This window comes from Scardinius erythrophthalmus (assembly GCF_964197995.2).
Source record: "Scardinius erythrophthalmus genome assembly, chromosome: 11".
Taxonomy (NCBI): Eukaryota; Metazoa; Chordata; class Actinopteri; order Cypriniformes; family Leuciscidae; genus Scardinius; species Scardinius erythrophthalmus.
In genome coordinates this window covers 38,746,967-38,758,941 of record NC_138231.1, presented here as the reverse complement: position 1 = coordinate 38,758,941, position 11,975 = coordinate 38,746,967, and the positions used below count along the sequence as shown (strand labels likewise).

The 11,975-nt window shown below is 37.6% G+C and overlaps 1 protein-coding gene across 4 annotated transcripts in view; it reads left to right on the top strand.

Moving 5' to 3' along the window:
* Nucleotides 1–3,034: 3,034 nt before the first annotated feature.
* sipa1l1 (signal-induced proliferation-associated 1 like 1) overlaps nt 3,035–11,975 on the top strand; it is a 96,767-nt gene continuing 87,826 nt past the window's right edge. For all 4 annotated transcript variants that reach the window (XM_081379566.1, XM_081379565.1, XM_081379567.1 and 1 more), the window contains exon 1: nt 3,035–3,322. The gene's annotated coding sequence lies outside the window, so the exon portion shown is untranslated. The remainder of the gene's footprint in view (nt 3,323–11,975) is intronic.

The following is an 11,975-nucleotide window of genomic DNA, read 5'->3' as shown; positions in this document are numbered from 1 at the left end:
TCAGAGTTTTGGAATCCGGGATCAAGCTGATTACGAAAGAGGAGAAAAACAGCCCTCAGCTCCGCTCAGTTTTCCTTTCCTAGATAATCCTGTCATGCCATAACCAAACACTTCCATGCAATTGGCTCATTTAATCATTGATTTGCTCATAACAAAAACTTGCATTGAGTGAAATCAACCAATGTGTCCTTAGGATAGACGAGAGGAGAGAGAGAGAAACGAGATGTGCTTTAGTATTATTTTTGGGGTGCGTACGCATGCAGCGGGGGCGTTTGGTGAGGAAAGGGGGGGTCCAGCTTCAGGACACTTCTGCTAAGCACTGTGTTGTCATCCTCCCACCTCGCCACACTGTGCTTTCACACCAGAGTGAGTCACGCTGGCTCTCTGAGCTCTGGAGGTGCGCAATGTGGAATGCTAAGCACCCTGAGAGAACTTCACAGAATTCAGACTCTTTCTACTCTGGCTTCTCATCTCTCCTTTGTACCTGCTTGGAGATGTTGAAAAAGGCTGAGAGAAAGCTGCTTGATCTTTGTTTCCATATGCAGAACTGAATATACATTTGGTTTTGTCTTGGTTTACCTTACTGTTTTAGGGCTGATTACTATCAATTAATCTATCTATCAGTCCATCTGTCTAACACACAAACACACACACACACACACACACACACACACACACACACACACACACACACACACACACACACACACACACACACACACACACACACACACACACACACACACACACACACACACACACACACACACACACACACACACACACACACACACACACACACACATTTAATTGATATATACTGTATACATATATATATATGAAGACTTCAGATGCAAAAGCCTCTAAGTGCCCTCTGAAATTTCCTTCTAGAATGATCATTTTTATTAAGCTTGTATTATTATGTTCACTTATTTCACTTTAATGGCAATGAAAATTACCTATTAATTGTCATTAAAGTGAAATTACTGAACTTAAATATACGAGCTTGATAAAAATGCTAATTTTAGAAGAAAATTTCAGATGGCACTTAGAGGCTTTTGCATCTGATGTTTTTTATATATATATATGTGTGTGTGTGTGTAATTTTCACATTATTTATTATGAAAATTGATTTATTTCGACATAATCTAAACATATTATAGGAGTCATTTGTGAAGCAGTCAGGGAAGGGCCTTAGGGTATTGATTCAGGCAGCAAGAAAAACATTCAGCATGCGTATCTCCACTTTCACACCACGCACTGTATTATATGCACTGTGCACCTATGAAAAGATAATTATGATTTCTTAATGAGATTGCATTCATCAACTTGCATTAGGACTTATTAATGCTTCTCTGAGGGAAATACTAATAAAGTCTTGGAACGCATTGTGAATATAACTGACTGCCATTAATCTCTCTCTGCGGGCATTTGGTAATTACTTTGCTTGATTCCATCAATATAACAACAAAAATATGAACAATAACAACATGCTAAATTATGTTAATCGCTTAGACTAACTAGTGCATCAGCCATTTTGAAGGCCTCACACGCTCTCTGCTCTGTTCTTCTCATTGGGCCACACAAAGACCCTGTGTGCTCAGCAACAACTTGTCACCTTTCTGCATGTCATTCTGTATTAGTGTATCTGCATCGCTTGAGTGGAACTAAATGAATGGGACCATTCTTCCTGTTTCCCTGGCATCTCTGACAAGACATTCCTATGTGAGGTCACACATGCAATTGTGTGGTCAACATGTAGGGGGCGTCAAGTATTGATCACTCAAACAGGACAAAGGCATTCCTAAATAATTTAGAAGGAATGGTCGGATGTTAACAACCTTGTTGACATGATGAATTCACAGATGATAATCTTTTTAATTATTAAAAAGATCATGTTGTTTATAAATAGTTTTTTCTTTTTCTTAAAAAAAGTATTCATGGAATCTGTCACTCACTTTAAATAGATTAACCTCCACATGCGCTCAATGAGGACATTACTTTTTGGATTATATGTGCCCTTTATTTTCCTTGGATTAAAATATCTTCTGTCAAATATGGACAGTGAGTTCTGCAGTGTAGCTTGACTAAATTCTGCATTACAGTGTTTATATTAAACAATTTTTTTTAACCAAAATTAATTAATTTTCATGAGGAACTGCAAACAAGTTGTCGGGGCAACAAACTACATATTTTAATGAAGAAATCTGTTTACTTACAATCCTCTGCAGTTCAATTTGATGTGATAATTCAATTTTCTTTAGGAATAGTTATGAGACACACAAGTTAAAATGCAGCGTAAGTTGGAACTATATTCACATGAAATCCCACGCAAAACTGTCACTTTTACAGTACCAGTAATTATTTTCTTATTTATTTAGTTACATTTAAGCATGCACCTTGTTTTATTTACACGACATATGCTATGTGTCCAGATATCAAATGTAAAAATAATCGTCAGCATTTGACACCAATTTTTCAAGGCTTCACTGTCATCTTAAAATGTATAAACTAAAACTGCCAGAGCATTTTAGTTTGTGAAAAACATAATGTGAAATGGGTTTATATTCAGACAATAAAAATGTGATTGTGAAAATAACTTGGGATGGTATTGATTTTAGTTGTTTTTCACAAACTACTTCCTGCAAGAGTTTAGTTTATCAAGCACGACTGGTTACAAGTATGAAATAAACATGAGACGGTTTTTGCAAATGAGGTAAAACACTAAGGCTACTGTTCGTACTATTAATCAAGGTGTTAATCATTATGCTTAGAATTAAGCATGCCACAAATGCTACCCAACCAACACGACACAGATTAAGTAGTGCACACATTGGAGAGGTCAACCCTACTCTTGTCAAAGACAACAGAATACCAGTCGCGTGATAACCGTGCCGCACATAAATTGTGCTGTTGCTAGGGCAACGCCGTCCGTAGGGGGCCCATTCCCACAGACACAAATCACGCTCCTCTCTCTTCTCAGCTATCGCGAGATTCCTGCAAGCGAAGCGTAGCAGCAGATCGCAGTGACCTCATCAGCAGCTGCAGCGTGAGGCGGAGCAGCAACTTTTGTATGAACTTCGAAGTTGAATAATTGTGAACGAGACGTCTAGCTGGGGCCAACGGTGCTGCTGCTGGAGTAGATACAACAATACGCTGCAAAATCTCCCGCGTCAAACGGGAAAACAGCAGGAATAACGGCTGCACACAGACTGCACTTCGCTGGCGATTATTACGAGGCGGAGAGCAGAAGCTTGTGTCGGACTTTTATCGGAAGGTTTCGTGGGAGAAGAGACCGCACGAGAGGTGGAGAGGGAAGAAGGTGAGTTCATAACACGTCTGTGATTTAACTGTCCATGCCAACTCCCAACAGTGCTTATATGTTTGTAAAGGGGGCCACGGATGTGTTTTTTCGGAGGAATGCTCCCCTGTAATCTCTAAAATGCCCGCGTTTTATCCCTCGAGCGAGTTGCGACGGTTAACGGATGATCTCTGCTCCTCACCTGATTATCAGAGGAAAACCAGAATCGATCTGAAAGTTGCAGTTAAGGCGATCATATTTTGATAGATGAAGATGAAAGCAGGCAGAATGGAGATATATACATCATGTCGTCCGCTGTGTCGTGATTATTTGGTCTCAATTTGATAAACAAGACGATGTAAGGTAAAGGTATTAACTCTTAACTCTTAATAATTGGTCTTAACTCCAGATGTGAGAAGAACAGGACCAGTGACAGACGAACATCTTCTTAAACATGGATTGTGTGTGTCACATGCACATATAAGTTAATCATTACTGCATCAGTCAGGGCGAGAATTTAATCAAATGGATCGCAACTTATGAAAAGACTTGATTCTGACTCCTTAAATCAGAGTTTGTTTGAAGGTTGAAGGATATACTTTGTAAAACTACAAATGAGCACGTGTGTTTCAGTTAATATCATCCTGTAAATGTCAGGGTATTTTAAAGTGTGATTTCCTGGCATGTATAAAGTCATATAAAATTAATACAAGTTTCAGTAATATAATTTTTTCCCTAGCCATGCCAATTTCCATTTTTTTCAGGTAGGCTAGAAAACTGTATGGAATTTAAAAAATCCTTATACATTAATCACTGGAAATGTTATGCACATTAATTGGTCAAAAAGAGTAGGAGCCCTCCCTAATATATAAATCATTTTGAGCACATAGGCTGTCTCTCAAAAACTAGTAAGCTGCCTATCTAGAGCAGCATTTTGTACATTTCCAGACACTAATATCTATATTATCTGCTGCATTAACTGCGAATCATATCAGGTGTCCAACCGGAAGAGTCATTGGGCTGTAGATCACATCGCATTTATTATGCATAACATTTTTGTCACGTCAAAATTGTGAGGTCTGTTGTTGTAGGTTGACTAATGGCCCTTCCTTCAGTTTTCTCCCTGTAAGGGCTTCACTGATTTGTCATTTGCATGTCTTTTCTTCATTGTGTGGGTGGTGTGTGCTCACTGTGTATTGGCCAGGCTCTAAATGCAGTTCATGTGGGGGTGGATTTGAAGAGCTGGTCTCTGATTGAAGTGCTTTCTGACATTCCCTTTTTAACTTTAAATATATAGAAAATGCAGACCATCACAAGATCTTAAAAAATGATCAAGGAAGAATTTTGCATGGTATCATAACGTCCCGAGATGTTGATGTTACCATGTCCTTTGACAGAAGTGCCACTGCATTTGTTTAGTCTTGAGTCAATCTGACTTAACTTTTCCAGTTGACCACCTTCAGATTTGCACTTTGTTTTTGCTAGATCACCCATGGAACAGCTCGGATCCCATAATTCCTTTTTGCTATATAGAAATAACATATCTTTAGATGTAAAACTGCTGCATTTATGAGTTGATTTTGATAAAGTCAGTAGCAAGCAGATATTGCCCTGCTGTGTGAAACTTAGTTAGATTTAATGTTTTCTTCCCCCAGCCTCTATCTAAGAATGCCAAGGATGCAGTTATCTGCAGGCAGTGTCGCATTTCCAATATTAAGTAGCCTATTGAAAGGGAGTGTGTAGGTGGACACGCACATGTTGTGAAACATGTAGAAAAGGAAATGTGCAAGGGGGGAAAAGACGCCTGGGTGGATGATTGGCAGCAGAGGGATTATCAAGAGTTTTTCACATGCCGAGTGCTCCAGATTATATATAGATCCCGATTAGATTAAGGTTTTTATCATTGCCTCAGGCTTAACAAATGATGTGCAAGTTTGTGCATTTAACAGCTTCACCTGTTGCGCTCTATATGCCGTTGCTATGGAAGTTTGGTTAATCATGTCTGTTGTTAGGTTATGTAAGTATATTTTTCAAGATTTTGCAGGAGACAACCTCCGAATCTAATTCTGTAACAGGTCTGTACTCTGCATCAGATGTAATTCATCAGATAGTATCTACTTTTTAATGCTTATCATGTCCATTGGTATATACATATGTAACTTTTATAAGGTACAGTGGCTCATCCCTGGATTTGTCCAGTCTTATGGGCCGTTCACACAAAGGACGCTAACTATACCAATAATGATAAAGATATAGTTCTAAAAATCTTTCTAAATATAAAAGAATTGAAGAGTTCACAATACAACTAGCCTATAACAATTACGGCACAGAGAAACTATACCGTTGGAATCAATTTCAGAACAATTTTTTTTTTTCAGATGATGATTGATAAACACATTGACAGCCAATCAGAATCCATTCTGCTTTAACAAGCTCAAGCAATTAAAGCGGCAGAGGACAAATCTGCAGCGCGCGCTTACAATAAACAGAACGATATTGTCCGCTGTTGTGGACGCTGATATAGTTATCGTTATAGTTATCTTTATAGTTATCATTCTGGGTGTGAACGGGCCTTTACATTATCTGTAGCTATTATTGAACGCAATCCAAATGCACATTGCTTTGGACATGTTATTTAATATTTAGTTTACACAATTTAAATTCTGTAGAAGACTTTTGTTCATATTTGTAATTCAAATGAATATGCGTTTAATTCTTTTAATGTAATTCTTCATCCATTTAAAGTCCGCACAATCAAAATTTGCACATCCACTTTATGAACTGATTTATTTTATTTTTTTATTCACATATAAACATATAAACTGCTCAATTCATACAGTGCCTGTTTTGGTTGTGTGGACTTTCAATGGATGGACAAAAATGAGTCAATATCAACATTTCTTAATTTGTCTTGTCTTCTATGGGTTTAGAACAGAATAAAGATGAGTAAATGATTACAGATTTTTCATTGGAGAGCAGATTGAAATGAAATCCAAATAAGTGACCACAGGTGACGATGACAGAAGAGTTGTGACTCGCAAACAAGGAAAGAAAATGACCTTTTCCCATCCATATTTCTATATTTAATCCAGAAAGTTACACTGTTGCTGCATTAACCCCAAAATTATGACTAACTCTTAAAAATGTAGATTTTTCCCCCCCTTGTGTAAATCAGCCACTGGTGGTTTCAACCAGTACTAATTTCCAGCATATTGTTCTGCCACCTCATTTAATCTCCCATCATCCTGGAAGCAGCAGCTGTTGATGCTGATCTGATGAATGGCAAAGAAACAGTTGAAGGTTCAGAATGTATCTGCATTATCGCTGATATTCCCACCAACTGTCTCGCCATCTGCCTAACAACGCTTGTGTTTCGTGCTGGAGAGGAGAGATTTTCAGCCTCTTGCGATAGAGAGGATGGGTGTTAACATGGCACCCAAATGCTGAAATTAGTATTGAAGGCACCCATCTTACTTTTGGACTCAATAATTACAGTCCTGTCTCCTCTACCACTTTGGGCTCCATCTTAATGCAGGCTGTAGCCTCAGATTTATGCAGCCATTAGTCATGAAGACAGTCTGTTGAAAATTGGAGGTGAGAAATGAGAGCTGAGGAATTTTCGATGCAGGATTCTTATTATGTTTTTGATTCATGCAGTTTATTCGTGACTCTCAGTATTGAGGCTTTTTGAAGTGATGTTTTTCTTTTCTTTTAAAAATAAACCAAAAACCTAATGCCTTATTGTCTTCAGTGTAATTGGCAGACCGAAACCTTTAGTCAGGATTGCGTGGATGCGTTATCAGTATACAGTGGTGATTCACCTTTCTATGAAAGCGTTTATGATGGTAGATTTTTAGAGACAGACACAATGTCTTGAACAAACATCTTTAGGAGCATCTCTTCTCCACTTTCATGATGAAATCACTGCATTTAATAAATGGAAGCTTGTCAGTGTCATATTTTCCCAGCCTTCCATGATTCTTTTTGATCTATTTAAAACCTAATCGCATTTTGAACACACTGTCTTCTGGAGCACGTTATTTGTACAGCATCCACTTCCCTTAGTCATAATGCGGTATCCTAGTAACAGCTTTGCGGTTTGGCTTATTGGTCAGCTAGTTTAACTATTCTTTGGAATCTGTTGTAATGAAGTGGAATGTGCTCAGGCAAGTCATCCTATGTATTACATTCGTCTCTGTGTGGCTTACATCCACACTGTAATAGTTTTGAAAACCATTAAGTCAGTATATTCACGAATGACATAATCAGTCACTGGCTGCAGACTAACTAAGAGAGTGGATGCATAAGCCATAACAGAACATTCATTGATAAGGATTTGATGGCAGTGTAGCATTCCAAATGTTTAAAATCGTGTGTAGTTGAAATTAGTAAAACCATTATTTTATATTGTTACATTAAGTCAAGTCAAGTCAAGTATATTTGTATAGCGCTTTTCACAATACAGATTGTATCAAAGCAGCTTCACAGTATTAAATTAAAATAATACAACAAGGTTTGTTTCTAGTGGAATTTATTGATTGATAAAAAAATAAAATATCCCCAAAATATCCCCAACTGAGCAAGCCAAAGGCAACAGTGGCAAGGAACCGAAAAACTCCATCAAGTGACCTAATGGTGTCCTAAAACTCCATCAGGTGACCTAATGGAGAAAAAAAAAACCTTGGGAGAACCCAGGCTCAGTCGGGGGCCAGTTCTCCTCTGGCATTTATGAACTAGAGGCCGGATTGTAGTTTGAACTGTAAGATTAAAAATATTATATGAATGCCTGGCTGAAGAGATGCGTCTTTAATCTAGTTTTAAACTGGGAGAGCGAGTCTGAGCAACGAACAATATCAGGAATGCTATTCCAGAGTTTTGGAGCTAAATGTGAAAATGCTCTCCCTCCTTTGGTGGATCTGGATATCCTAGGTATGACCAAAAGCCTCGAATTTATTGATCTTAAAGAGCGCGATGGATTATTGGGCGATAGAAGATCCGTTAAATAGACTGGAGCTAAGCCGTTTAGGGCTTTATAAGTCAGTAGCAATACCTTGTAAATAATACGGAACTTTATAGGTAACCAATGCAGTGATGATAAAATCGGTGTTATATGATCATATTTTCTTGATCTAGTAAGAACTCTAGCGGCGGCATTTTGGACACATTATGCAACATGAATACAATTAGTGATATTTTATGCAGTTTAAAATAAACAGGGTGAGGCAGTTTAATTAAGAGCCTTATTATATACTGAATGGTACCCACTTCTTGTTATTTAGTACCTGTTTTGCTGCTTTTCCTAAAGCCAGTTGGGCTCTGGAGTTGGTGTGAGTGACTGCAGCATATCCGGGTTCAATTGTAAGCAGGGAGAACTGGATCTTTGGAGCTTGGCCTGTTTTTTTTTTTGCCACTTCAGGGGAAATTGGTTTAAATTAGATTTTTAATCCCAGATTCGGATGTTTGGACCCTAGAAAAATGTACCACCAGGACAGGAGTACAACAGCTTGTCAGTGGGGTGCAACTGCATGTTTTTTTCTTTTTCTGGCTGTGTGTGTATTTATGAGTCCTGATCAGGGGAAGCAATGGCAGACTCTGTTGACCTCACCTTGCAGCAGTTTTTTTCTTCTTCACAAAATAGATGCATGTCCGCTTGTGTTTTAATTTGATTTAGGTTACTAAGATTTACGTAAGAACTCATTCACACACCATTATGCAAGCTTATTTTATTTAGTGGTAATCTGCTTATAATGATCTCCAGCCTATTGTGATATTGTTACTGCCCACTTTCAGCTGTAGTGTTTATGTTAATGATAAATCTGTACTGGATTTGCACCCGGGCTAAGTGATTTTGTGGTTAAAGATGTAGCTGTGCTAATAGACTTATAAACTTTTTGTTGCCAGCAGTCTATTTTCAGTGCTTTTTCTTGTTCGTTGTGTGTGTGGATATTGCTCTTTATCTTTGATATGCTGATATCAGCAGAACTTCTGGCTGACCCGGTGAGCTCTTCCTGGCTCTGTTGAAGTGAATGTATTGCCAGGAAACGGAATATCTCCATGTGAAATCAATTCAATGTCATATGTAACACTGCTTTCGTGGCAGTCTGGTAGCAACATGGCTTTCTTTAGCAAAAACTGTCACAGGTTAGAGAGCCATTGTTTGAATTAAACTATGCCAAGTCTTCCATATACATTTTTAAAGGATAAAAATGTCATCGAATTACAGACTCTCTATACATTACAAGGTTTTTAGAAGCACTATATGTAAAAAAATAATTAGGTTTTGTGAAGGGTTAATAATAATATATATTTAATATATTATTCATTTAATATATTCTTCTTCTAATAATAATTATATATATTTAAATATACTTTAACCTACACTGTTAATAATTTGACTGTAAATTTACAGTAAAAAGTACTGGCTACCAGTTGCATGAATAATTGTGAAATGACAGCTGTATACTGTGACTTCACAGTAATTGTGCCGTCGTATTACTGTGATTTAGCAGTAAGCTGCTGTAGAATTACTGTATTTAACTGAATGTCTATATATTAGTGTGATTTAGTATAACTGATGGACCAAAGAAAACTGATAAAAACAGTGGTTTAACTAATTTTTTAGAAGAAAAATACAATTTAATAACAGGAATAAACACTGGGTAACAGGAATAAACACTGGGTAACAGATATGAACACTGGGTAACATGAATGTGTGTCATTATGTGTGTGCATGTGTTTACTATGTGATAATGATACTTAAAAAATACAATTTAATAACAGGAATAAACACTGCGCACAAAAAGTATTCTCGTCGCATCATAGCAATAAGGTTGAACCACTGTAGTCACATGGACTATTTTAACAATGTTTTTACTACCTTTATGGGGCTTGAAAGCGGTTATAACATTGCAGTAGGCGGGATCTGAAAGTTCTCAGATTTCTTAAAATTATCTTAATTTGTGTTGAACAAAATTCTTATGTGTTTGGAACATCATGAGGGAGTGTAATTAATGACAGAATTTTCATTTTTGGGTGAACTAACCTTTTAATAGCTTCAGTAAACATCTTACTGCATAACTAGCCTACATCTAGCTTAACACAGAGACAGTGTTTCGTTAGTCCGTTCTGAAGTTGGAACACAGCTTACATTAGATTGACATCCATTCAAAGTCAATGAGCTTCCTGATTAGTGTACAGACTTGCTGGTTTATGTGTCCTCTCTGCCTCTTTGATTTTGTACCTGTCTTTGGGTTGATGCCCAAGTAGCACCCATAAACAAAAAGACAAAGAAGAAAGCTGTTAGTTTAATTCAAGTGGGATGAAAAAGGTGGCAGTACCCAGTCACCACCTTCAGTGGGTCACTGCTGTTACAGTAAAGAGCAAAACTAAAGTTAGCTCAGTTTTAACAAGGGTACATAACTGTTATTCAGTTAAAAAACAAACATTTAAATAACGGCAACTGAAAAACATTTCCATCACAAACACATTCAAGAATAGTCCTGCAACAAAGTAGAGGTGTGTGATTTACCCAGGCAAAGCATTTGCACACAACAATTTACATCACTTACATCGTTTGCAGAGGATGGAGTACGAGCCTGTTGCATGGCTGTTTCTGCTTGTACTCTTCCTCCTAGAATTATTACCCGTTCACAGACAAAATGGCTCCTAATATCTCCAGATGTCGACCTGTTTTTACAGTAGAATAGCACAGCTAACGAAGCTCCACTAATTCAGTGATAAACACATTTAATTTCCTATATCTTTTTCACAATAAAAGCATCCAGTTGTTTTGTAACGCACTTAATTTTTCTGTTGACGAGACAGACAACGCCTGTTCCGTTTCACACACACAGCAGGGGAGAAAATTATGAAGAAGCCCAGCTAACGTTACTAATTTGAGATTCATTTATTCCACCTTTGCCCAAATCCACAGCACTATAATTTATCTAGTTGATAATAACTGTCATAATACCCACATTAAGGCCACAGCTTACCATATAACTTTATTTCCCGGTGGTCACCTTAGAAAAATGATGTGGGAAAAGAGAGAACGCTGTTAGAGTAACTAAGAAAAGCATTAAGCAAAGCTAGTTAAATTCTCGACGGTGTAGCCAATGTGACGTCTCACATTTACTAACTTTATAGGGTACAATTAAAGGAGAACTCCGGTCAATTTTAACATTGAGCTAATTTTTTTGTAAATTTGGAGTGCTCACAGTACAGAGAACAACGACAAAAATCGGTGTTGCCTACACCGTGTTATCCTCTTTTTAAAATTTGCACCCTGTTAACTTCAATGGGACAAGTACTAAACCTGCTTTTAGCCTCTTAACATCCTTGATGTGTCATTACAAGTGCCCAGGTCATGTGAGTGATTCCTTCAGAGTGAACACGGGTAAATCTGACTGCAGTAGATGTGAACGATATTAATTAAAATTATGTTATTTCAGCCAGCGCACATACCTGTATTTACGTCCTGTTTTCGGTCGAAGTCCATAGTAATCGATTGTCGAGTTCACACGCATAGGTTTAGTTACCTATGATCACGCGCGCGAACTCGACAATCGATTACTATGGATTACAATGTTAAAATTGACCGGAGTTCTCCTGTAACACTACAAACAAACATCTGTTCACTCAAATTTGCGCGTTCAAACCTAGACGCGAGTCTGCT